General features: G+C 44.2%; 1 protein-coding gene across 1 annotated transcript in view; it reads right to left on the bottom strand.

Moving 5' to 3' along the window:
• The window catches only part of PRR35 (proline rich 35), a 41,462-nt gene extending 16,837 nt beyond the window's left edge, over positions 1 to 24,625 (bottom strand). Inside the window, exon 1 of the mRNA XM_043494061.1 lies at positions 24,328 to 24,625. The gene's annotated coding sequence lies outside the window, so the exon portion shown is untranslated. The remainder of the gene's footprint in view (positions 1 to 24,327) is intronic.
• Between the last annotated feature and the right edge of the window lie 925 nt (positions 24,626 to 25,550).

The following is a 25,550-nucleotide window of genomic DNA, read 5'->3' as shown; positions in this document are numbered from 1 at the left end:
ACAATGGGTTTTATCATACACACTGTAAGGAGAGTGATCACTTAAGGTGAGCCATCACCAGCAGCGGGGGGGAGGGGGGAGAGGGAGAGGAGGAAAACCTTTCATGGTGACAAGCAAGGTAGGCCATTTCCAGCAGTTAACAAGAAGATCTGAGGAACAGTGGGGGGTGGGGTGGGGGGGAGAAATAACATGGGGAAATAGTTTTACTTTGTGTAATGACTCATCCATTCCCAGTCTATATTCAAGCCTAAGTTAATTGTATCCAGTTTGCAAATTAATTCCAATTCAGCAGTCTCTCGTTGGAGTCTGTTTTTGAAGTTTTTTTGTTGAAGGATAGCCACTCTCAGGTCTGTAATTGTGTGACCGGAGAGATTGAAGTGTTCTCCAATTGGTTTTTGAATGTTATAATTCTTGACGTCTGATTTGTGTCCATTTATTCTTTTACGTAGAGACTGTCCAGTTTGACCAATGTACATGGTCATTGCTGGCACATGATGGCATATATCACGTTGGTAAATGCGCAGGTGAACGAGCCTCTGATAGTGTGGCTGATGTGATTAGGCCCTATGATGGTGTCCCCTGAATAGATATGTGGACAGAGTTGGCCACGGGCTTTGTTGCAAGGATAGGTTCCTGGGTTAGTGGTTCTGTTGTGTGGTGTGTGGTTGCTGGTGAGTATTTGCTTCAGGTTGGGGGGCTGTCTGTAAGCAAGGACTGGCCTGTCTCCCAAGATCTGTGAGAGTGATGGGTCGTCCTTCAGGATAGGTTGTCATTCCTCTGGAATGACACCCTTGTTCTTGAGATCACAATCAGGTCATGTGGATGAGTATGTGTGTATATGTATATATATGTGGCAAGATTCTGCCCTCAGTTACACCCATGAAGAATGATAGGTTTTCCTATACACACACTTTGTATACATACTCCATATTGCTGGAATTTTCAAGCATAAGGGATTTTGGGCTCCCAGTTGCTAAGATACTTGAGCACTTAATTCCCTCACAGATTCCTTTGAAAAGCCCACCCTTACATGTGCACAGCATGGGCCCAATTCTCCTCTCCCTCACCCCAGTATTGTAACTGCACTGCTCAGTGGCATTATTCCTGATTTACACAGGTGGCAGACTCAAGGCCATGAGTTAACACAGCCAGGTCTATTCATGCTTTTCCCCTCAAAAAGCTTGAGATAGATTTTGTGCTCTTCTAGGGCAAGAAAAGCTGAATCAAGTGCTGGTGGAGCTGAAAGCTGGGAGTCTCAGCACTGCTGGAGTGCGCAGTGTGTTTGCAGGTCAGTTGCACAAACATTTGCTGTTTATATGCCAGAGGCGGCTGCAGAAATATTTGCTGGGAGACTGGAACTGGTTGTTCCATTTCTGTGCACTTGATTCCTCCTCCTTCCATGCTGCCGGAAAAATGCTTTTCTCCCCCCTGCCCCATTAAAAGGGAGAGCAGGACTGTCTGCTGAAGGGCTAGCTGGTTTGATATAGGAGAGAGACAAGGGCTTACATGCAAACACAACACACTGATCCCTGCCACTTCTACCCTCCTCAAAGCAGCAAAGAGAGAGAGTAAAAGGCAGAAACACTGAGAAAAGAGACCAAGGGAGAGGGAAAGAGTGAGAAATAGAGCGTGTGAGCGAGAGAAGGAAAAATACACAGATGGAGAGATGAAGTCAATGGGAGTCAATGAGCTTTGGATAAGGCCCACAGACAAGAGAGACAGGTGTTTGTGCTCCTGGGTTCGGAGCAGTTCTTGCACTAGCAGATCTTCTTGGTCTGCTGAATTTCTCTACCTGCCACAATACATTATTTCCACTGGGCTATCAGACAAGGCGTTATGGGGATGTGCCTGGGGGGCAGGAACACAGCAGGGACTTTGCACCTGTGGCTGGGAATTACAGCATCCCTGCACCCTCCACCAGGAGCAGCCTCGAGAAGGAGGGAGGGGAGAAGAGGGACAAGGGCCAGGTCAGCGAGAGGGACTGCAGCAGGAAGGGAAGGAGAGAGAGTGGAGAACAGAGAGAGGGAAGCAGGGAGAGTGAGAGAGAATGGCATAGGGAGAGCAGGACAGTAAAAGTGGGGAGTGAAAGAGAGAAGATGTCGGAGAGAGAATAACGGTCAGAGGTACCATTAAACAATCCAAAAGACACTTACAATCCACAGTCCAGAGTGTGAGCCCTGTGCTCTCAGACGTGAGTAGTTATGCAAGGATAGTGCTCTGGAGTCCCTATTTTGGTAACGGTTTGCCAGTATGAGGAAGGAGTTCCCAACCTGGCCCTCAGCAAAAGCCCCTCTTTGCTTTCTAAATACAGCAAGTTTTGTTTCCAGTGACCTCCCTGGAGTTTGTGCGATCAGTTTGCCTCATTCCCAGCCTTGCTCTTGTCCTGCGCCTGGACTGGTCCAGCCCTGCTTCCAAACTGGTTTCCTGTCTCCAGCTCTGCCCCCGGCTTTGGTTCCTGACTCTGGCTCTGTCCCCTGGCTCCTGATCCAACCATTAGGCATGATTGCCCATGACCTTTTTGTGACAGTAGTGTATTTAAAGAGGCTGTTGTCTGGAGGACCTCTGCCTTAATCACTGCTGAAGATGGTTGGTGTGTAGTGAATGAGGCAAGGGATTGCATAGAACAGATGGTTGTGTGTGTAGAGCTGGTTGGAAAATGGGAGGCGGGTTTGCCCAGAAACCTTTAACAACAAATTTCATTTTTGTCAAAAATTTCCATGGAAAATTTAATTTTTTGGGGCGAAATTTCAAAAACTGAATTTCCAGCCCAAATCCAAAAACTTTCAGCCAAAAGCTATTCAGAAATGCCATGATAGCGCCTCATGAGAGATGTAATTAGATTTCTTCATACACCCATTCTCCTCTAAGGGCCTTGTTCCCTGGCCAGACTACATCTCCCATGATGCACCATGGCCTCCCCCTCTTCTCAGATCCAAAGTTCAGATCCCAATCCCAAATTTATTACTTGAGCCCTTCCCTTGTGACTCTCTGCTTCTCCCACCTCATTCTAGATTGAAGCTGTGATGCTCAATTTATGATGTCCGAATCATTTGCTTGGGATGTCTCAAACCCAAGCTTAGGCTCTTAGGGGATCTGGAACATCAGGATCTACAAGCCCTGGAGTGGAATAGTCCCAGCGCTCATAGGCACCGACTCTGAGGGTGCTCTGGGGCTGGAGCACCCACGGGGAAAAATTGGTGGGTGCTTTGCATCCACCGGCAGCTCCCCACCCCCCACGCCCCCACCCCAGCTCACCTCCACTCTGCCTCCTCCCCTTAGCATGCTGCTGGGTCCTGCTTCTCCCCCCTCCCTCCCAGCGCTTGCACCATGAAACAGCTGTTTTGCACAGCAAGCCTAGGAGGGAGAGGGGAGGAGGGGAAACGCAGCACACTTGGGGAAGGAGGCAGGGCCGGGGCAGGGATTTGGGGAGGGATCCAATAGGTGTAGGAGGTGCGGAGTTGGGGTGGGGAGGGGTGTGTTGGCGCCTGTTCCAGCACTGCAGTACTCCAATCAGCTACCAGGTGTCACTGATGCTTCATCAGCTATAGTGTCTCTTTAGTGATTAAACCCCCTAAACCTTCCCCCAAGACTCCTAAAAAACAAGGTCTGCAACTGGATTCCAACTAGCTACCGAAAGCTTTGACCAACTGTTTTGTTTCAGGTTCCTCCCACCTGCCCTGGTGAGACCTGTCATTTTCCTTGGAGGCTAGGATGGTAGCAATCGCACCATATGTATTCTACTGAAAGGCACCCAAATATTTATGGGGGATAGGTACCCACTCAAGACTTTTTATTTTCAGGCCTAGCCAAATCATGCAATAAGAGCAGAGAGCAAACCTAGCTCTCACATAGTGATTTTTATCAGTAGATCTGGCAGTACTTTGCGAAGGAGGTCAAATATCATTATTTTCATTTTACAGGTAGGGAAACTCAGGCACAGGAGACTGAAGTGACTTGTCCAAGGTCACCCAGCAATCAGGTCAAGCCAGGAATAGAACTCATGTCTCCTATGCCCAGGGGCAGTGCTCTATCCACTAGAAAACACTGCCTCACAATGATGCATTCCCACAGGATTCTGGGAATGTTCTCAGAGAGTTAAATGAGCTGGATAAAACACCCATAGTTTAGCAGATGCTTTGCATTAGTGCATAAGGCACAGGGGCCTGGGCAGTAGGACTCCTGGGTTCTACTTCTGTCTTGGCCATTGACTTACTATGTGACTTGGGGGAAGTCACTTAACCTCTCTGTTCCTGGGCTTCCACTTCCACAGAATGGCTTAAAGGTGCTCGGTAAATGCAAATCAACACTGCAGCCCTATTCCTGTCCATTTTGTCTTTAAATAATACATACATAATAATCCATAATGTCTTTAAATATTGGACCCTCTGCTTGAAGCATCAGAGAACCTGCTCAGTCATGTAGATCTGATCTGTTTGGCTGTCGGGGCTCTCCTAGTGGGAACAAAGTGGCATTTAAAAACCCCTGCCGGTACTGATTCATTTCCATATGTCCAGCATCTTGCACAGTGCGGCCCTGACACCTGATTCATGTCTCTAATCTTACTGGAATAAAAATAGATTGTTCCATTTTCTGATTGTAGCTCCCAGGGGGGTTGTTCTAAGTATTTTTAATTGTTTAAAGGTGGGAAAGAACACTCCCATATGATATTTCCTAATGGAATATTCTGTTTCCCAGAAAATAACTTACACTAAGCATTGAAATCCTGTCTCCATTTAAATCCAGGGGAATTTTGCCTGTGACTTCAGTGGGGCCAAGATTTCATCCTGTGTCTTTAATGGCCAGGCAGCACCACGAGCGTATTAATACAGCTCGTAATTAGAAGAAACATGACTGGCTGGAAAGAGGGCAACGTTTTTTCCATGGGAGGGAATGTTGCCGATAGTTAGGATGCAGGATTTAAATTCAGGTCTCCTGGATTCCCAGCCTGGTCAGCAATTTATTTTTTAACCTCGAGGGAGTCACAATCTCTCTGTGTCTGAGTTTCCCCATCTGTAAAATGGGAATAATGATCTCAACCTGTCTGAGGAGAGCTTTAGGCAGGTATGGATGCAGTTGCAGACCTTATTAATGTTTTGTAAAGTGCATTGAGATCGTTGGATTGAAAAAGGATCATTATTCTGTTAATTTCTCACTTTTGTACACTCCTACTACACCCCAAATTGTTCCTGCCCAGCACTCTGCTTGCCATCATAGACATACCCCCGTACACACGCCTCACACTACATACCCGTCACCCTCCACAGGATGTGCACAGGCTAAAACACACACACATGTGCGCACCTGCAGACTGCTCGGGCTGAAATCCCAAAGTTGGACAATGGCCATCATGATGCACCAGGTTCTTCTGTTCCCCTCCTCCCTGCTAGACAGACAGAGCGGGCCACATGCCTGCTCTTTTGGACATGGCCCTGAAAAATGATCAAGGGCAAGAAGATAGTGAGAATGGGAGAAGCATTTATGTTCCCCCAACATTATTATTCGTTGACAGGGAGGCAAACACAATCACCTCTCCCTAAGGAGCCTGCAGTTTAAATTACTATCTAAACCAAAGGAACAAAAAAAAAAGTACTTTCCATGCTACAAGCTGCAGGTGGTCCCAGTGATGGACATTCTATGGCCCATCACTCCATCATGGAAAGTGCCACCTGTAACGACCCTGCCCCAGTTCACCTTCCTTTGCCTCTTGCTTTGACTGATACTGAAACAGAAGAACAGAACAAGGCAGAGAGGAGGGGGAGGGATTTTTCAAGCTCATACAAATTCTGATCAATATGAACCATTTTTCCCATGGTGTGTGTTTTCGCTGCGGGGCCTACTTTGGCCAGTCTGCTCCATCTCCCACTGAAATGGAGCCCATCTTCATGCAGCCAGACCCCAGCATGCCTTTGCTTATGGAGCTGGTCAGAAAATAGGAAGTTTTCTCCATGGAAAATTTTTGAAAAACTTGAAATCCATGAACATTTTTGGACAAAAAACAAACAATTTTTGGTTAAAACCCCCAAATGGTTAGTTTTATGGGGGTTCTTTTCGTTTTCTGGCAAAAAATATGTTTTGAGGAAAGCAGACACCTTCCATGAAAATTTGTTTAGTCAAAAACCCATTTTTCTGTCAAAAAAAGTTTGGACAGAAAATTATTGACCAGCCCTATTTGTTTTTACTCAGTATCTTAACTATTTGAACACTCCCCAAACGCCAGTGTGGAGATAAGGCTATCTGATCGTCTTCAAGCTCCATTGCCACCAATTGATGGTTCATGCTACCTAGGGGTACTCACTTTCCTACCTTCCAATGCAATTTACTGGTGAGGCTGCTCCCCCCAACATACAGTGATGGAGCCTGCAGCATCCAGAGTCACTGCTAGGGCACATTTGCTTTTCTCTGTATCATTAAATTAAGTCTTCTATGTTCCATGACCCATGTGCTTGTTCCGATATCAGTTCAACAGCACTGATCTCCCCTAAACATTTTGGCTTCCAACTTCTGCCACCAAAGTGTGAATCGTCTGTAGCTGTCTGTGTTTCAGATTGATTGTAAATTCACAAGGGAGAGCTTCGTGTCTCATTTCGGAAACTACAGCTCCAATCACATTGTCACACAACAAATAATAAATAACCCTGTCCACCTTCTTTTTCACTCCTTCTGGGCCACACAGCAGCATTTCTTAGCCTGCAAGAGAAATGAAACCAGTCTGGAGTTCTCACTGCCACTTAAAACCTGTTCTCTACAGCGGAGGATAAACAGAAGTATTGCTTTGAACCACTCACCTAGCCTTTACCCCATTTTCCTTGCAGCCTTAAAGTTCTTGAGCATAAGATTCTATCTTTCTAGGTGGCACATTTAATGAGCTCACCAGCCACCTCATTACCTCCAGCTGTCTGATCCTGTTACTGCATTTTCTATCTCAGCCCTTAGGGGGGTGGCAGTTCCCATTACACAGTAGTTAGAACTTCTTCCCAGATTAAGCTGACCACCTGAACAAGGTCACAGTAAGGAACGCCTGTGTACTGCTGCTTCCGTTATGGGGAGTTTGTTTTCCCATGTCCAGCCTGCTCTTAAATGGTAATGGAGTTGTGTGAGACTGAAGGCTTCCAGCTGCCTGATTCAATGGTTCTGTAGTAAACAAGCTTCCAGATGTGGGAAGACTGCAATAGTGTCAAAGTGAAGGTGTGCAGCTGTGTGTCCATGACTCGCTGGCTAATGTATGCACACTCAGTATGTCAGCAGCAGGGATGAGGAATGAAGAGGCTGAAAGGAGACAGTGCCCAATGCTGGCGTCAAAAGGGACATCTGGAGATAATAAATTAGAGAATATGGTGAGAATGGGCTAGGAAACACAATCCGTCTGAGCAGTAAGATGCTTGGTCTCTCTGTTCCATCTGCTGAAATCTGGCACCACATCTGAAGTATTCTGGAGCTCCCTCAGGTCATCCTTGATTCATTACTTTATCTCTTCTGCTCCTTTTGGGATTTTATTGCTGGTTGACTCCCTGGCAGCCACGCTAGACTTGAAATGTTGTGAATGGAACTTCTCTTGAGATTCTTCCAGTTGTTACATCCCCCTCCAGGTTCCTTCTCTGCTTGTTGCTTTGTGCCTTCTCAACACATCCTGCCCACATTGGTACTGGTCTAATAACCTAGGTAGGAGCCTGTTATGTATATCACGAATTGTAACCAGTTTCACAGGGAAACAGTATCTGATACTAGATACTAGAGGGTTCTTTAAGCAGAGGGAGAACAAGATCAATGACTGGAAGCTGAAGTCAGCAAAATTCAAGTGGAAAATAGGACACCATTTTTTTACTTCAAGGGTAATTAGCCATTGGAAGAGATTACTGGGGATGTGGTAAACTCTCCTTCAGATCAAGACTGGATTTCTTCCTAAAACATACACTCTAGTTCATTCAGAAGTTATTGGGTTGGATGCAGGAATCACTGAGTGAGATTCTAGGACCTGTGTTATGCACGAGGTCAGACTGGATGATCATGATGGTCCCTTCACAGCAATGCCAGTCTCTACCATGGACAAGGTGTAGGATGGTGGAGAATGAAGTTATGGAACCTGCTCCTCAGAGCAAGGGACTGAGATAGCCTGGAACTTTCTGGAACGTCTAACCAGGGATTGAAGATTTCAAAGAAGGAAGAGCATGTTCAGGCTCATGCTCTTGTTTAGCATCCGATCTACATTTTGTCCCCACATTTCAATAGCAACTAACAATGTGGACTAGTGGCAAAAACAGAGGACTGGCTGGCTCAGGGGTTGGAAATGAGTGATAGAGCCTTTCACTTCAGTTCTGATGTGACCCAGTTCTTCAGTGACTGAAAGTCACTACCAAATAACAACCATCCAAGAGCCTGAGTGAAATGCCGCAGTGGTCTCAAATTGGTTTCTACACCACAGAATTCACAATCCCAGCTGGCACTAGAGGCTCCCCTTAGCAGTAGTTTCAGCAGAGAAGCTGAGAGTTGGACAGAGCATGGAGACTGAACTATCCCAGCCTCCTACTCGCTGTTTCTCCAGGCCAATGTAGAAGCATACTGGTGGAGTGATGTGTGTGGAAAGGTTGTCCTGCTGCTGCCCATGCTGGAGCTGTTCTATGGACAGAGGACTCAGTCTCCAGGAATGTTTCACCAGCAAGAAATTTCATTCTAATTATAATAAATCAAGTTAATTTAATGGCTCATGTGGATGAATGTCCATGTTTTATTTAGAGTGGCCCAAACCACAAACCCAGCTAGAAATATCCCCAGCAGCCAGAGGTGTTTAGAATCCAAATCTGGACCTAGATTCCAACTTCAGGTATGACTCTTTATAATGAGCCCAAATCCTCATGCAAACACCCCTGAAGCTTGGCGTGACCCAAAGCTGAGTTGGAGCTCTGTGGTTTGGGCTGTCTCTAGCACAGAGAATTTTTACAAAGAGCATCTCTACATCTTTGTAGAAATTCTAGAGCTGGGGTGGGGGCGAGACATCTGCCATCCTGGGAGAACTCCTAGATGAACATTTTCTCTCTCTATTCCCCATTCCCTTAGTTAGCACTTTGAGCCATCTCCCAGGCCCACCTCCTTCACTAGCCAAGCCAGGACTATTTGGTGGTCAGCTAGAGCAGTCAGTTGCTCCATGTCAGGACATGATCATAGAATCATAGAATCATAGAATCATAGAATATCAGGGTTGGAAGGGACCCCAGAAGGTCATCTAGTCCAACCCCCTGCTCAAAGCAGGACCAAGTCCCAGTTAAATCATCCCAGCTAGGGCTTTGTCAAGCCTGACCTTAAAAACCTCTAAGGAAGGAGATTCTACCACCTCCCTAGGTAACGCATTCCAGTGTTTCACCACCCTCTTAGTGAAAAAGTTTTTCCTAATATCCAATCTAAACCTCCCCCATTGCAACTTGAGACCATTACTCCTCGTTCTGTCATCTGCTACCATTGAGAACAGTCTAGAGCCATCCTCTTTGAAACCCCCTTTCAGGTAGTTGAAAGCAGCTATCAAATCCCCCCTCATTCTTCTCTTCTGCAGACTAAACAATCCCAGCTCCCTCAGCCTCTCCTCATAAGTCATGTGCTCTAGACCCCTAATCATTTTCGTTGCCCTTCGTTGTACTCTTTCCAATTTATCCACATCCTTCCTGTAGTGTGGGGCCCAAAACTGGACACAGTACTCCAGATGAGGCCTCACCAGTGTCGAATAGAGGGGAACGATCACGTCCCTCGATCTGCTCGCTATGCCCCTACTTATACATCCCAAAATGCCATTGGCCTTCTTGGCAACAAGGGCACACTGCTGACTCATATCCAGCTTCTCGTCCACTGTCACCCCTAGGTCCTTTTCCGCAGAACTGCTGCCGAGCCATTCGGTCCCTAGTCTGTAGCGGTGCATTGGATTCTTCCATCCTAAGTGCAGGACCCTGCATTTATCCTTATTGAACCTCATTAGATTTCTTTTGGCCCAATCCTCCAATTTGTCTAGGTCCTTCTGTATCCTATCCCTCCCCTCCAGCGTATCTACCACTCCTCCCAGTTTAGTATCATCCGCAAATTTGCTGAGAGTGCAATCCACACCATCGTCCAGATCATTTATGAAGATATTGAACAAAACGGGCCCCAGGACCGACCCCTGGGGCACTCCACTTGACACCGGCTGCCAACTAGACATGGAGCCATTGATCACTACCCGTTGAGCCCGACAATCTAGCCAGCTTTCTACCCACCTTATAGTGCATTCATCCAGCCCATACTTCCTTAACTTGCTGACAAGAATGCTGTGGGAGACCGTGTCAAAAGCTTTGCTAAAGTCAAGAAACAATACATCCACTGCTTTCCCTTCATCCACAGAACCAGTAATCTCATCATAAAAGGCGATTAGATTAGTCAGGCATGACCTTCCCTTGGTGAATCCATGCTGACTGTTCCTGATCACTTTCCTCTCCTCTAAGTGCTTCAGGATTGATTCTTTGAGGACCTGCTCCATGATTTTTCCAGGGACTGAGGTGAGGCTGACCGGCCTGTAGTTCCCAGGATCCTCCTTCTTCCCTTTTTTAAAGATGGGCACTACATTAGCCTTTTTCCAGTCATCCGGGACTTCCCCCGTTCGCCACGAGTTTTCAAAGATAATGGCCAAGGGCTCTGCAATCACAGCCGCCAATTCCTTCAGCACTCTCGGATGCAATTCGTCCGGCCCCATGGACTTGTGCACGTCCAGCTTTTCTAAATAGTCCCTAACCACCTCTATCTCTACAGAGGGCTGGCCATCTCTTCCCCATTTTGTGTTGCCCAGCACAGCAGTCTGGGAGCTGACCTTGTTAGTGAAAACAGAGGCAAAAAAAGCATTGAGTACATTAGCTTTTTCCACATCCTCTGTCACTAGCTTGCCTCCCTCATTCAGTAAGGGGCCCACACTTTCCTTGGCTTTCTTCTTGTTGCCAACATACCTGAAGAAACCCTTCTTGTTACTCTTGACATCTCTTGCTAGCTGCAGCTCCAGGTGCGATTTGGCCCTCCTGATATCTTTCCTACATGCCCGAGCAATATTTTTATACTCTTCCCTGGTCATATGTCCAAGCTTCCACTTCTTGTAAGCTTCTTTTTTATGTTTAAGATCCGCTAGGATTTCACCATTAAGCCAAGCTGGTCGCCTGCCATATTTACTATTCTTTCGACTCATCGGGATGGAAATCTCAGAAATGAAGATATTTGTAGCGAATCCCCAAACACCTCCACCAGCACTGGTTCAGTTTTGGTGGCTTTCTTAGTACAGACATGTTATTAGGCTAGAAGAGCAAAAAATTATGAAGCATATTTACCAAGGAATTCTGCTACGCAGACAGCAATCACATGGTCACCATAAGCTTTGGTAGTGCGCTAAGATTGCCAATGACGGACATAAACTGAATCTCCAGTCAGACCACCTTTAAGGACCTAGCTACATGTTGACCCACCTGGTGCTTGATCTACAAAGGGTCTACTTCCCTTTGAGATTTGTCATGATGATGCTGATGCTAATGATAGAGCAATCACTAGGGAGTGACTAGGGGCTTGCATTCTAGAGCTAGGGGGATTCCCCCACCCTTTCTTCTAAAGGATGTCCCTTATCTACTGCCAAATATCTCCCCTGCCACATCAAGTCAATGCAGGACACCCTTTGTCCTGTATTTCAGCAATGATCATGCAAAGGGTCATACATAGCAGTATTGTACAAATGTATGTTTTTGTATTATGACTCTACCATGGTGGGATGTTGCCCCTTACTAGTCAACTCTGCCCTGAATTTGTCCTTTCTTCCCTTGAAGCATAGGTGGACACCTTACAAGGGTCTGAGTGTGCAGCCTCTACACTGGGTCTGATTGATTATTAACAAAATTCAAACTGAAATATGTCAAGACTTTTCCTCATCCTGTCTCACTCCCACCACAGACAAAGTATCACAGTGCAAAGGCTCAATGGTCTGCAGACCACAGACGTACGATTAGATACATTTCCCCTACCCTCCAAAGGAGTGGGCAACTGGGAGTAGACCTTGAATCCAGATCTGGTAGGGAAATGGATTTTGTTCCTGCTAAAAATTTAGGTAATTTTTTTGTTGTTTTCGTCAAAATTTTGCCTCAGAGTTTTTTGAGTTTTTGACAAATAAATGAGAGACCCAAACCTGAAAATGGTTTGGCCAAAACCAGAAAATATTGGCCTTTAAAACAAAATCTTTTCACTCTTCGGACAAAAATTTTTTCACTGCAAAATTTTTGGTTTTCTATTTTTGGGGTGAAACTTCCAAACTTATGGTTGAAAATACATATTTCCATCTGAAATTTCCATTTTGATGAAAAATGCCTTTTCTCATAAAAAAAATTATATGAACGAAAAATGTCAATGGCTGTATTTAAGTCCTTCCTTTCCAAAATACAGGCCTCTACAACTTGAGCTAAAGAAGGTGTCCCTTAACCTCTCTGTGATCCCAACCACAAGAGAACAATATCCCTCCCTCATGCCTTGAAAGCCAGCGCATTACAACAAGCTGTTGGCAAAGGGCTAGCACTTTCAGGCAAAGCTGGTACATGGTTCCCTATCACTTTTGAGTACTCAGGTTTCAGGTGATCTTCCTGGGGCTTGCTACCTGCATTATCTGGCATGGTGGTGGGAATCTCACAGGGAACATTCTGAGGACAGGAAGTGAAATCGGAAGAACAGAACATTCCTTTCGTGTGCCTGGGGTGGAAGTGGGCATTACCAATTGGCACCTGGGCAGGGATCTGTCTTCCTGGGACTTTCTTGGCCTACACATGTGTCTTGATCATCATGACCATGCCAGCTAGATGGCTGCTCCTTGACTGTTCATTTGCTATGAATGTTTTAGAGCAAGAAGATAACAAAATACTGATTCCAGCCAATATACACTGGTATTCTCCTAGGTTGAAATTCACCCGCGTGTTAAGAGCTGCTGCAAACCTGTGCAGCACTTAGATACCCGAGAATAGAGCTGAAATGGAACTTCAGCACTGCATGGTATCTGTGTTGGCTCTCTGCATGGGGTCATTTCTACCCATATAGTGTGAGAGGTGCCGCGTATTAACTCGTATTGTTAGTTATAATTTCTATTCACTCCAGATTAGTTTACCTTGATGTAATTGTTTGGTAGTGAATTTACTGCTGGGGGAAGGCACCAGTCAGATGGCTCTAGAGGCAGATCGTCTGTACACAGAATGGCTACAGCCTGGTCAGTAGCTGGTCAGGTTACCGCAACAATGTCCCACAAATGTGTTCCCCTCCTGCCCTGGAGGCACCCCCTCTAGGGGTGAGATGGTGCTTCATTCTCCTCCCCCTTTCAGCCCTTGGCCTCTCTGCCAAGGCAGTCAGTGCCAACTGTAGTGATGATTTCTATGATGAGGATACCTGTCCACAAGGAACTGGACTGAGTCCCACGGATGCATGAATTCAGTCTGGTTCATGAAAACCAAAGGAGAACAATGGAGATTTGCTGTGTGCTGTGGATTCCAAGGAAAAAACTGTGACTATTTCACTAGGTACTTGTGAGCATTGTTAAATATTTGCCCCCCTTTTGAAGTAGGGTTGTCAGCCCCTTACATTTATAGCTGGCCACAACAAAAGGTGCAAGAGGAAGGAAGGACAGTTCAGTGATTAGGGTACTAGGCTTGGTCTCAGCAGACTGAGTTCAAGTCCCTGCTTTGTCACCAGCATGCTGCATGTCCTTCAGCAAGTTCCTGAATCTCTCTGTGCCTCTGTTCCCTGGCTGTGAAATGGGAATAATGACACTTCTCTGCCTCACAGTGGCATTGTGAGGATTTGCTTGTTAAAGACTGTGAGGTGCTCAGATGCTGTGGCCATGGGGGTCAGATTAGTACCTAAGAGAGATGACTTGTCTATTTACAAAACAAAATTACACCCCCATAAAAATAGCAGTGCTGCTGTTCAAATTCCTAGTGGCTCCGTTCCAGATTCACACTGATGTATATTAGATCAGAAGCTGACCCAGATCAAAAGCATTTCTGGTGGGAGTTGAGCACCTCATTCCCTTCATCTCTTTAGTAAGAGCGTGTCTACACTGGCAATATTAAAGCGCTGCCATGGCAGCATATTAATGTGGCTTATGTAGTCACAGCACCAGTGCTGGGAGAGAGCTCCCACCTCCACGTGGGGCATAGCTACCAGCACTGGGAGTGCAGCTCCCAGTGCTGGTGCACTGTCTATCCTGGCACATTACAGTGCTGAAACTTGCAGCACTCAGGAGTGTGTTTTTTCACACCCCTGAGCGAGAAAGTTGCAGTGCTGTAAAGTGCCAGTGTAGACAAGCCCATAATTCCAGTGGAATGACATCTGTTCCTTGCTTTGGGCTCTCACACTGAATTCTTCTGATTGGTTAGTGCACTGCTTGCTCTGGCTACACTTGGGCAAAATGTATAGAATGCTGATCAAAAGATCGCCCCTTACCTACCCCCAGCAGGACCTCTTGCTTGGCTGAGCCCACCACGGAGTGGGCAAAGGGACAGCTCCTGGATCATCCCTTCCACCCCAGCAGACCTTGTGGTTGGGGTAGGAGAGGAGAAATCAGCAGAGCCAATTCCCTGCACAGTCAGTTCTGGACCATATGTCCGATGAGGATACAGCAGAATAGAAAAGCCCCTCACAGCTATACCATTGTCACCCTGGAAAGGGGATGGAGCCTTTCAGGTACCTCCTGTCAGCCAATAGAGTGGTGCCACAGTCCTCAGGGGTGAGGGGATTGTAGAACTTTTTATCACATGACCAGCCCTTAATTTTTCAGCAAGGCCCAATATTGTCAGCAAACTGAAAGCCCCCAGCCATGTGAAATGCCCAGAAATAGAGATTTCAGTTAATTGCTTATTCCAGTAGCAGCTGTGTTCTTCATTTCAGTTCAGTAATAGCCTTGCATTTGCCCTTGTTGCCTACTCTTGTAACATTAGCGCAAATCTCACACTATTTGGTGTTTTCCTTAAAGCCCCATCTCCTGGAGTTATAGAATCATAGAAATGTAGAGCTGGAAGGGACTGTGAGAGATCATCTGGTCCAGCCCCCTGTACTGAAACAGGACCAAGTAAACCTAGACCATCCCTGACAGGTGTTTGTCTAACCTGTTCTTAAAAGCCTCCATTGATTTCACAATTTCCCTTGAAAGCCTATTCCAGAGCTTAACTCCCCTTATGGCTAGAAAGTTATTCCCAATATCTAACCTAAATTGCCCTTGCTGCAAATTACACCCATTTCTTCTTGTCCTGCCTTCAGTGGACATAGAGAACAATTGATCACAGTCCTCTTTATAACAGTCTTTAGCAGATATTAAGTTAGGTTCCTCCCCGGTCTTCTTTTCTCAAGACTAAATGTGCAGTTTTTTTAACCTTTCCTCATAGGTCAGGTTTTCTAAATCTTTTATCATTTTTGTTGCTCTCCTGTGGACTCTCTCCAATTTGTCCCCATCTTTGATAAAGTGTGGTGCCCAGAGCCGGACACAAGTCTCCAGCTGAGGCCTCACAAGCCGTGAGTAGATCAGGACAATTATCTCCCATGTCTTATTTACAATATTTCTGTATATAATACACCTGAGAATGATGTTCACCTTTTTTGCAACCGCATCACATTGTCAATTCATATTCAATTTGTGCTCCACTCTACCCTCCAGTTCCTTTTCAGCAGAACTACTTGTGACATTTCACTCAATATTCTTTAATGAAAATATGCTTATGATATGGATATGACATAACTGAGATATTCTTTATGCAAGATAGCTCATGTAAGTTATCATTGGAAAGGTTATGATTTACTGAATGTGATTATCCAATCCGTCTACCTGTATCATTTCTATATCTGAAGTTAGGAATATTGACTATGTATCCGAATTTCAAATGTGTTACTTTGGGTGTCACCACCAACTAGCCCTTCAGGTACAACAATGGAAAAGCCAGACAGGGCTAATGGCTCATTAGCAAAGACAATGGACTGTGAAAGAGCTTAGTCTTCCTGTGGTCGCTCCAGACAGCCTATGAGTAATGGCTGCCACAGCCCTGTGGAGACATGGGTCTGAGTCACCTGGTACTGGATCTACTTCTTGGAATGCCAGTGTTCTTCCACTGGGAGACAAAGGGTTCCTGCCATACACAAGAGCTATATAAGGCAGAGGCGTGATATCATCAGGGTTCTCCTCTGCATCCCCACCGAAAGAGACACTGAAAAACACCTGAAAGCTAGAACTGAACTGCGGGGAGAAGGGTTGAACAGCGTCCAGTCTGTGAGTGGAAATACTGAAGTCTCAAGCTGCAGGTCAGTGCAGCTGCCTTTCAAGACTTTCTATAATCTGCCTGCAACAATATCTGGGGTGAGAAATTACTGTTTGTAACCAATTTCTTTAGTGAAACAAGCTCAGTTTGAGTGTTTTGTTTTATTTGCTTAGTAATCTGCTTTGTTCTGTTTGCTACCCCTTTAACCACTTAAAATCTGCTTTTTATAGTTAATAAACTTATTTCTTGTTTATAATATAACCCAGTTTGTGCAATTCATAACTGTGGGGGAGGAGGGGTGTGCATACCTTCCTCCACATTGAGGAAGGAGGCGGATTTCATAATATACCTTTGGGTCTGCACCCCAGGGAGTTGGACACCTGAGTGCTGGGGCAAGTCCCTTAACCTGAGTCCCCAGAGCTGATTTCAGTGTCTGTGTCATTTTGCTGTTGGGTGTGGCCCTGCCTGTTTGTGTGCTGGAGGAGGCTTAATAGCCTGGCTGAACAAGACAGGTAAAAAGGGTGCCCTGGCTGGCAGAACAGGCGAGCTCAGTGGTATCTCAGCACATAAGGTGGCAACTTAAGGGGTCCAACCCATCACAGCTGTAACTACAAGGCAGCACAAAAATGGAGAGTCTTGGTAATATGTCTTGGCCATGGGACACATGTGCTGAGCCCACTATGCATGGGAAAACAAACAAACAAGAATTAGTAGAAATGGTGTGAAGATTCGGTGACTCTTGGAGAAGCTAGATGATCCAGTGAGGAGGAATTGGGGGAAATTCTAGGCCTCTTTTCAAGGAGCTATGGGGAACAGCTGGAGAAAAGAGGACATAGCATGTGGCTCTATAGATGCCAACTGAGAGTAAAGTGTAAAGCAGGGTGGGACCTGATTTAAAGTTTCTGATGTTGGGATCCCAGAACAGTTTCCATCACACAGATGTGACTTCCCAGCTGGAGGCTCTCCTCTGATCACTTTAACATACAAACTCATTTTAAAATCCAGTTTCCTTAAGGGGTGAGTTTTTGAGGTGAGCAGAACAGGGCTGCTTCCTCTCCAGATGCAAAGATCACATTCTGCCTTGCTAAGCAACCGTTCTGCCCCCTCCATCCCATGTTTTCCTCTCTTAATCAGAACTATTGGCATTTTCTTATGGCAAATAACCCTCGCTATGTCCCACAATTAATGCTTAAAAGCTTGAATCGTGCAGCCCCTGGTTATGAAAACAGCAGGGACACAACATTTGCTAATAGCCAAAGTAGACACTGGAGAAGACAATGTGTTCTGTATGCAAATGGAGTATTATTCCAACAGCATCTGGAGATGCTCAAATGCTGTGAGTGAATGAGTGCTGGACCCTGGTTCATGAGGACGAAGACTTTCCGGTGATATCTAGAGGAGGCTGAGTAAGTGAAGAAATCTCATTGAATGGCCACCATGGTGTAGGGGATCCATCTGGCAGACATTGACTGTGACACATTTATCATGGAGGAATAACCTCTGGGGTGAACAATGTTTTTAGTGACTATAAATGTCTGACTGGTTAAAGCACTGATTTGGCCACTTGAAACACAGTGCACAGCCCATCACACTACTACCTAGCTAGTTATTCTCATTTTGTAGCTATGTCTTGGATTTTTCCCTCCCAAGTGAAATATTTTGCGTTTTTGACAATGGGACTTAGGCTCCTAACTGTCTGAGGCACCTTTGAAAATTTTGCCCTAACCCCTAGTGTCAGAACAAGAATCAGCACTGAGGCCCTGGCACTTGGCACAGGCCTAGATCAGTCTCTGATGTGGCACAGCAGCTCAGGAATGAGGTGTCTTTCAAAGTAGGAGTTGCTCCAATGTCCATTTTATAATTTACATATTTAAATTGCTTAATGTAATGGTGGTGCGTTATGTTATTTAGCAAACATATTAGCTGAATTAACCATTAAATTAATAGAATTGACCTTCCAGGTACTTTGGAAATCTTGTACATTGGAGTGATGAGCTGCATTTACTGTGACTTAACTTACATCATCTGACCAGCAAAATGGCAACTCCAGTGAGATAGACAGTGGCCTCACAGAAAGTGATGCAGGTATTCAAAGAGGGTTTTAAACTTTTGAAAATCAGTGTTCTTACCCAGGAGTCTTTGTCTCTAGGATATGCTCTCAGTCAAGATCCATCAGAGACCAAGTTTTGCCCCATTTAGAGGGACAGCAAAAGCACATCTCTTTATTCAGGCTGCCTCCTCACTACGGGTGTTGACATTTGTGTCCCCTGGCTGGTTATCCACTGGGACAGGTCTCCATTAACAAAGTGCTACTAGAAACAGGATATTATTGCTGCATTTTGGAAACACCGGGCTAAATTCATCCCTGTTCAAAAGTTCTGATTGGCTGCAGAGAGTCAGCAAGGATCGAAATGTGCAAGGACATGGCTACGGGAATTGATACATAAAAGATGATGACAGGAAGGCCCACCATCCTGTAGTGCCCGAGGGCTCTTCTTCACCAGCCAGGAATCATGCTTGTTGGAGACACACACCTGCACCTAATGGACAGTACCTGCTCAGTGTGCCAAAAGGAGAGAAAAACAAACAAAAAGCCCAGGTCCCTCCGGGTGCATCTTAAGGAAAATGGCACCCTGCCCTCAAATGTGAGATCTCAGCCCTGTGCCAGGTTAACCACTGCCTCCTACCTCTTTGCACGAGAGCTGAGCAAAGTTTTTCAGCTGAAGCTTTTTTCTGCCAAAAAATGCAGATATAGAAATGTTTCGTGAATTTGTGCCACTTTTGCCAAATTGTTTCAGTCAAAAAAATCCCCTAAAAAAAATCTAAATATTTGTTCTCTTTGGTTCAAAATGACTCGTCACTTAAAAATGTCCTATACTTTTATTAAAGAACCAATCAAACAAATTTTAAAATGGTCAAAATTGAAACATTGCATTTGGCCTATTTAATTTTTAACTTTTTGATTCACAGAAAATTTCAAAATAATTAGTTTTCAGGTTGACTGGAAAGAAATTTTTAAAATGTTTGGAATGGCCAGTGAGCCAAAAACTCTGTAATTCACATAGCTCTGATTTGCAGATCCAAAGATCCTTCCATACCTAGACCTCAGAGTGCTGCAGACATTAGTGAATCTAGGGGACAATTAATTAATTAGTGACTTCAAATCCTCAGTGGAGATAATAGTCCTTCCCCACTCACGGGATATCTGTTATTATCCTTTTTCTGCAGATTGGGAATCAAAGAGAGAGTCAATGACTTACCCAAGGTCACACAGTGAGACGGGGCAGAGCTAGAAATAAAACCTCTTGACCTCTTTCCCCATCCCCCCCTTCATACCATGAGCAAGATACACTGGTGTCCACATAGAATCCATTGCACCATAAGAATAGTTTTGAGTCTCAAGAAGGTAGACTCAGAAAATTCCAAATGGTGACCATCTCCTGGGAAATCCAACTGGATGAGATACAGGGCTCCCCAATTTCTTACCAGAGGAGAGTGCAAAAAGGAAAGAGAACTTCCCAGGCATCAGATAAATAGAACTTTGTTAGCCCAGGCGAGTCAGTTGCTTTAGCCATCTACCACCTTTAGAAAATATTGTTTATTTTCACAAAACATTATTCTACTTATTAATTATAGGAAGCTATAATAATAATATTTAGCATTTGGATTATAGACTAAAGGGATACTGTCAGGAGAAAAACCTTGCCTTTTTAATAGACACATTTCCTTATCTGTGCTGTTGGTGAGACTGAAGATTATTTAAAAATAAATTGAATTTTCCACATCTTGTAGCTAGATCTTCAGCGGCTGTAAATCCATTGACTTCTCTGGAGCTACACCAAATGACACCAGCTGAGAATCTGACCCCTATGCTCCCCCTCACCATTTGTGCAATTTGTTTCTTTGTTTGCATTCCACTCCGCTTGGCCAATGAGAGCCCTCTGGTCAGTTTCACTTTTGTTGCTAGCTGGTTTCCTTTTCTGGTTCCCAGGCACTTGCTCAAGGCTGCAATGTTTGGGTTGCAGCCAGTGAAGGGGAATGTTTAAATCCAAGCAAACAACGGTTTGCATTGAAAGTGGTTTTTAACTAACAATGAAAGCATTTCTTCTATTGTAGGTTTTGTATTGCTTAAAAAAAAACCCCAAAATTAAATTTGGACACTTAAACTACAGAACTACGGTCCTTTGACACAGAAATAATGATATATCACTCTGCTGTCATTAGCAGTTCATTGGGACATTTTATACTTTAAAGGGACACAATCCATTTAAAATCTACTCAGTTCAAAAAAACGAATGCAAAGCAATCCCAGGTCCTGCCCTAGCCCCGATTTCAGTGGTTTTACAATCACATTTTCCTATTTTTAAAAATACAAACACATTTTCCTGTTCCTGTTTAAAACCTATACAGACAGCAGGGGAAACCAATGAACAGAAGAAAAGGTTGAAATTGACTAGGCACAACCAGCACAAACAGAAAGAATAATGTTTGTTCCTCTTATCTCTCATGAGGACTGGAATCATAGGGGTTAGCTGTAAGGTGACCAGATGTCCCGATTTTATAGGGACAGTCCTGCTATTTGGGTCTTTGTCTTTATATAGACACCTATTACCCCTCACCCCATGTCCAGATTTTTCACACTTGCTGTCTGGTCACCCTAGGTAGCTGTGACAATAGTGGGTGAAATATTTTCAGACAGAAGTGTTAGATTTTTATAAGTAAATGTTGGTAAAGATCGATTTCACTGCACAGACACACAAGCCCATGAAAAATATTTCCATTGATAATAATTAAAATTTACAGATACAAAGGAAGAAACTGCTGTGTGAGAAATTCTTAGAATTTGATTGAAAGATATTTATTTTGTATATTTTGGCATGTGATGTTGACAATTTGTGCTTTAACAGTTATAAAGTTTTAAGTTTTTGAATATCAATATCTGCTGTCATTGAATAATTAGTATTTGACCCCCAAATCATTTCCTCTAAAATTGTGTGAAAACGGAAATAGATAAACATAGGAAAAATGCTTAAAACCCATAATTTTGCCCAACTGTGGAAATTTAAATATATAATATGAAAAAAATGCTTAAAAATAAAAATTATCCGTTGAAATTATTTTTAAAAAGTGAATTCTGCCAAGCCTAAGTATAGTTAGGGGAGGCGAAGCTACGAGACATGACAATATTTGAAGAGTAGCTGTCTGTTGTGTGTATTTGACCGCAGAGAACTGGCACAGCTCAAAGCAGTTTCTTCCCAGACAGCTTCCCTGCAAACAGTAATTTGTCCCGTGCAGGAAAATTTTTCCCAGTTGCCCAGCTGCCTGCAGTTCTGGCACCCAGAATCCCAGCTGGTAGAACTATCTTTAGCTTGTTTTTTTACTCAGATCAAGGCAATTTCTTTAGTTGACCCAGGCTATATTTTGCTTATTGTAGTTTGAGTTTCTTCTCTTGGCACAGAAAGAGGCAAGTGTCACTCAGCTTATGAACAATCAGTATAGTTAATAACAATATTATTATTGATTGAGCACCATCACCATGCAGGGCACAGAGATTGGAGGAAAGAACTTTAGCCAGAAGCTGAGTCTGAATTGCCGAACAGGCAAGTAACATGAGGAGGCATTGCTTAGGCATTAAAGCCTGTGAGGTCTGTACTGGTCAAGTAATGACCGGGTACAATAATAAAGGCCTGAGGCAAAGCCAACAGGCCTTTACACTGTAGAATGTTATTAGCTGATGCATAAAGATGGATAGGAAATTCATTAACCCATTAGACGTCACGTGAATGGACAACCACAGGACTGGCATGGAAATGATTCTGCAATTGCATTTGTATAGGTTTTGGAGAATTTGTGCATGTCCTGTCAGTTCTTGGCCCTCACATGCAAACCATCTGTGGTACTGAAGGGGTTAATGCCATGGTGAGCTATTTTTAATTAACACCAAGGGGCACGAGGACTTCCTTTGGTTTCCCACTTGGAATGTTGCCTTTGAACCACCCTGTGCAGAATATTCAGCACTGAAGATTCTACAGTTCTTTGCCATGTTGTTTAAAATACCAGATTGCTCCCAAAGATAATTTTTAATCAGTCAGGGAAATGAAATTCCAGCAGTCACAGGAAATGGTTAGAAATGTGTATGAGAAGAGGACAGCTGTATCGCCCCACCTGTGACTGGTTAAGTTAAGCCCTTAGAGCTCCTTTAACAGAATCTTGAACCTGGAAACGTTAAAATCTGAAATATGCCTCTGGACAAACTATCCTGTTAAAAAACTGCAGGCAATGGGTGCAAGGGCAGCAGAATACTTTTTATCTGGGGTGAGAGCACCCCCAAAGCAAGCCATTTGAATGATGATGGCTAAGCAGAAACAGTAGATTTGCTGGGGTGCAAAAGACCCATTAGTCACAACCCCGGCACCACCCCTTCTCTGGATTTTTGATCTTTGCAATATACTTGTTTGGAATCTGCCAACCTAGCTTTCCTATTTTCGTTCTCGTCTCTGCCAAGTGTTTGGATGACCAGTAATATAAGCAATATTTTTAGACAGATTAGATTATTCACTCAGGTGAGCAAGTTTCTTCAAAGATTCAACATTACATTTTATTTTCTTGCTATCACATTCAATTGTAAGGAAGGATTCAAGAAAAAAATTATAACTATAATAGGTTTGATTAAATCTTGTTTCTAATCTTCCCCTTTCCCTTCCAGCTTTTTTGATTCTTTTCTTTCTTACAGCTTACATAGGTTTATGGAGTCATCTGATCTTGTATTAACCTTGTATTAATCTTGTCTCTTTGACCATTTAAGATGAAACTATTTAAAGCAGAGTTTAGAAATGTGGCAATTAAAGTCTGCAGGAAACAGAGCATTAAAACAGTACACAGTGTATGGGTATATATCTATTTTGATATAGATGCATAGATAAATAGAGATAAAAATAAATGAAAACCAGATCCCATTTTTAGTGAAACACACACTGAGGGGAAGAAACTCAAATTTGAAACAAACTTTTCTTTGAAGACTCGCATGAGCAAATTAGCAACTAAAGCAATTGGACAGATCATTATGGGATGAATCCAAGCAGAAAGACCACATCTGACCTCCTCAGTGCCAAACGTTCATAATAACAAGGAGTTAAAATACTTGAGAAGATACTGGAAGATTGGATCAAAGAAAGAGTGTTTATTTTTTAAATGCATTAAACAGTTTAAGCTGTTGCAGTTTTTGTTTGCAAGATTTTTATCCAAATATTTAACACAGATACAATTAATGACACAAGGTGGGGTAGGTAATATCTTTTATTAGACCAATTTCAGTTGGTGAAAGAGACGCTTTCAAGCTACACACAGCTCCTCTTCAGCTCTGTGTAGCTAGAAAGCGTGTCTCTCTCACCAACAGAAGTTGGTCCAATGAAAAATATTAACTATTAACATATTAATATTAAATATTAACCTTGTCCCTCTCATATTCTGGGACCAACACGGCTACAACAAAACTACAAATATATATACAATTCATATATATAATTATACAGATATGTGTTCCTATCTATTATCACATGTACTCACTTATCTATGTAGAATACATACAATTATAGCACATACATAGCTCTAGCTTGTCAGTCTACCTTTCTACCACCATACATACCCATCGAATTCGCTATTGATCTAACTCTTAATCCCCAACACCATGCTCTCTAAATGCACAAATTAACTAACACTAAAATAGCTCTAACTACTCTCTCTGTGTTTCAGACTTGTCCGCCTCTTGGCTGACTTCATGTCCTTTTGAAATGTTCAACATCAACTAACGTCCCCTTCTTTCTCTTTGCTAATCAGAGAGAGAGAGAAAAAATCTAGGAAAAAAAAATCCCCAAACTCTACTTTTTTTCCTTTTACTAGAATTGAATATTTTTCTGAAAACTTTTCTCTCCTTTCCCTGAGGTTCTGCCTCCCCCTGGCCCTGTGTAGAAAGCCAGAGAGAGAAGAATTATCAAATATTCTCTTCTTCCGTCCCATGCTCATCCCCCTCCCTTCGCCCAGAAATAATAAAAATTTTATGACTTACGGAATCACCCCCCGACTGCCCCACTCACTAGTCTGTCCGGGGGGGCCCTCACCTCCTCTGATCACCAGGAGAAGGCAGGAGGAGGGCCAGCAGGTAAAAGCTGCAGGTAGATTGGATGGGCTTTGGGTGTATTTCCCCCACTGATGAGAGAGGGATCCCCAAGCTTGCACCTGCCAGTGTCCTGGTGAGTTGTGCTGGTACCCTGCCTAGCTGGGCGTTGTGGTTATGAAAGCAATTCCTTCATAGCATTTATATATATGTTTGTAGAAATACATCAAACTCAGGAACAGAAGCACAATCCAACAAGCCTTCACCGCCCGCCCCCCTTGGTTGCTCTCATTTGTACCGATTTGCCCTTGAGGCTTTTTTTCTGATTTGCAATGTCCCTGGCAGTGTTTAGACTGGGGAGGGGGAGAAGGGGGGGAGAGCAGGAGATAGCGGGGGGGGGGGGGGACGACTAGGCAAACAGAAGTCTAGCTTGCCAAAAGCAGTTCAGACCCAGAAAGCGCCTTAATGTGCACAGACGGAGCAGGCTGGGAGCAAAACCAGCTGGGCTGGAGTGGAGCGTGCTTAGTGTGAGGCATGGGGAAGGCTGGTTTGGAGTTGTGTGTGCGTGTGTGTCTCGGGGGTGGCTTATTACACTAGTTAGTTTCCCCTGGGGGGAGTTTACTAGGGGGAGGGATCAGGTTAGATGTAAAAATTCCTTTTCAAACATTAACTGTTTCCTATTGACAGGGCCCCACTGATGCTAGATGCCGAGCTAATATTCTCTGCCATTGATCCTACTCCTACTCCCACTGGCAGGGAGATCCTCTCTGGATTTCCACACTCAGCAAGCCCCCATACCCTGCGGATCCTACGCCAGTGCAGAGAGGCCCTCGATAGCCACTGTCTGAGCCGTGCAAGGTAAGTACCTGGGAATAGCAGCGGGGTGTGCTCACAGGGGAAATTCACAGCAGGCACCATTGGTTTCATAAGTGACTTGTCCAAGATCACACAGCCTAGCACAGGGGGCCCTGGTCCACAACTCAGGCTCCTAAGTACTTATGATAATACAAATAAATAATGATATTAATATTGTGCTGCTATTGTTTGAGGTCAAAGGTCTTTAGGTGTGTAATTCCCGTCAATTTCATTTTCAGCTACACTTGGCCTCGGCAATGTGTATTGCACTGTGCCGTAGTCCAATTCACTACCCTGGAGGGACTTCATTATAGATAGCT

This window comes from Dermochelys coriacea, chromosome 10 (genome assembly GCF_009764565.3).
Source record: "Dermochelys coriacea isolate rDerCor1 chromosome 10, rDerCor1.pri.v4, whole genome shotgun sequence".
Taxonomy (NCBI): domain Eukaryota; kingdom Metazoa; phylum Chordata; order Testudines; family Dermochelyidae; genus Dermochelys; species Dermochelys coriacea.
The sequence above is the reverse complement of the archived record's forward strand: the minus strand, read 5'-3'. Positions and strand labels throughout refer to the sequence as shown.